Below are 2,470 nucleotides of genomic sequence, written 5' to 3'. Positions count from 1 at the left end.
GGGATAGCATGGGTTGGGATGATGCAGAGAGGCATCATTTCAAAGGTTATAAGATGTAGGCCTACATGCTGGGGTGAATCAAATCCTCTGGTAGGTAAGCTGTTCTTTTTCTGTTTCCTGTTGTCAGGTGAGGACAAACACACTGGAAAGTAAAAGTTGCAGACAGAACAGTAAATCTATCGGGCAGATGTCTCCCCCCCACCCCCTCAGGTGTGAAACTGTCAAGACAGCTTAACAATAACTATCACCCTAGGGGTAGCTTCCCACATCGTGTGTAGGGTTAGGGTAGAGTAGGGTTAGGGTAGAGTAGGGTTAGGGTTAGGTTGGGTTAGGGTAGGGTTAGGGTAGGGTTAGGGTTAGGGTTAGGGTTAGGTTGGGTTAGGGTAGGGTTAGGGTAGAGTAGGGTTAGGGTTAGGTTGGGTCAGGGTTAGGGTAGGGTAGGGTTAGGTTAGGGTAGGGTAGGGTTAGGTAATGTAGGGTTAGGGTTGGGTAGAGTAGGGTTAGGTTGGGTTAGGGTAGGGTTAGGTAATGTAGGGTTAGGGTTGGGTAGAGTAGGGTTAGGGTTAGATTGGGTTAGGGTTAGGGTAGGTAATGTAGGGTTAGGTTGGGTTAGGGTAGAGTAGAGTATAGTAGGCCTCCAGAAAATCCCGCCCTAGAGAGAGAGCCCACCGCCCCGATGCATTCTGTTCCCTTCACATGTCCAAGGCATTTGGCAGCTAGCTAAACGTAGCCTCGCATTTAGGCAAACAAGTCGTAATATTATATTTTACTTTAAACCTTTACCAAATGTACGTTAGGTATGTTGTAGTAAACAAGCCAGCCCTTAAAAAAATGACATTTCTACTTTTACATTTGGTCTTTTAAACCCACGTGAGGTCATTTAAGTGGGAAAGGTTTTGGGACTGCCTGGTTCCATTTTTTAAGTTAAGTTTTATTAGACTGAAGTGCTGTTTGGTGCAATGGATGTACACCGAATGAAACAGTGGCTCTTAACGATTTTTAAAATCTCCTTTACGGCATCCCCGTGGATTATATATACAGTTAAAGAAGAGTAGATATGAAATGATTGATATTTTGCACGGAGTCCGGTGATTGGTGATTGGTGATTCGGCAGCATGCAGAAAACGCACGTTAACGTTATCGGGCTAATGTTGTTGAGCCCCCGAGCCCCCACTGCCCGGTCCCCGGCAGCTGGCTATCCGCGAGGGGGGGACAGCAAGGCAGCTGAGACGTCTTCTGGACGGAGACAGGACGAGACGAAGCTCTCCACAACACTTCTCCGATATGTAGCCTCTGCTGAGTCGGAGCTCGCACTGACCACTACCAAATCTGCTCCAGCACAAAAGACAGAAAGGATGCCCCCCCCCCTCTTTTCCCCAACCACCACCACCGCCGCCCCCTCCCTCTAGAAGATAACGTAATACACCTTCATTGTGTTTGAGGAGTTGAGTATTTAGAGAAGAAGAAGGGCGGCTCACCTTTCTGAGCAGGCTGGACGCACGGCGGCAGGAGAACCGGGTTGTATTGTCCACTGTGTAGTCCGTAATCCGGAACGCTGGTCGGCCGCTGCTTTCCGCCCGTCGCTGTGACTGCCTGCGAGAGAATGTGGCAAACCGCGACTGTCAATCACCTGTAATTACACGCCTCGTTTCCGGTTTGGGTGGCAAAATAAAAGCCTGAATGAGCATGTTGTATGTAGTTGTACCAGAGAAACATGACTGAGATGACACATTGCAATAACGTCAGACTGCATTTTAGAAATCAATTATAGGAACCTAATATTATTTTTAATCTAAGAAGGTATTTCTCGTGTCTTGTATGTGTGTCTGTTTCTGTGTGTGTTTGTGTGTGTCTGTTTCTGTGTGTGTTTGTGTGTGTCTGTTTCTGTGTGTTTGTGTGTGTCTGTTTCTGCGTGTGTTGTTGTCTCCCTCCCTCCCAGCTTTCCTCTCTATTGAATATACTGTATGTAGAATTTTTTGTTGTTGTAAAAATACACAGTATTAATGTTGGAGTCAATAAATTGGCATCTTATATTATCCTATCCGATGCGGTTAAATGACATTTGGCATTTTTAATAGAAAACATAAATTTGACACTGGTCCTCTTCTCCCTTTGGTCGTTTCTGTTCAGTCGTTGCTCTTGAAGAGACAAGAACTAGGCTATATTTGACTGGCAAATGCCTATTTGCTCACGAAACGTAAGACAAATATGTGCAAATACATATTTAAACAATCTAATCGTTTTGCCACAACATAGCACATTATTGTACACCCTAGTAGCATACTGGCCTTCGGCGTTGAATGTCTAATAGGAATATGATCTTTTAAGTTGAGGCACAGATTCCTCCGTCTCGATTTCTTTCTTTTGTTCGCCGCAGCTTGACAACTCAGACCGCCTGCGTGCGCGCTCCCGCACGAGTCCGAGCGCGTGCTTGTGTGTGTGTGTGTGTGTGTGTGTGTGTGTGTGTGTG

This window comes from Etheostoma spectabile, unplaced genomic scaffold (genome assembly GCF_008692095.1).
Source record: "Etheostoma spectabile isolate EspeVRDwgs_2016 unplaced genomic scaffold, UIUC_Espe_1.0 scaffold340, whole genome shotgun sequence".
NCBI lineage: Eukaryota > Metazoa > Chordata > Actinopteri > Perciformes > Percidae > Etheostoma > Etheostoma spectabile.
The sequence above is the reverse complement of the archived record's forward strand: the minus strand, read 5'-3'. Positions refer to the sequence as shown.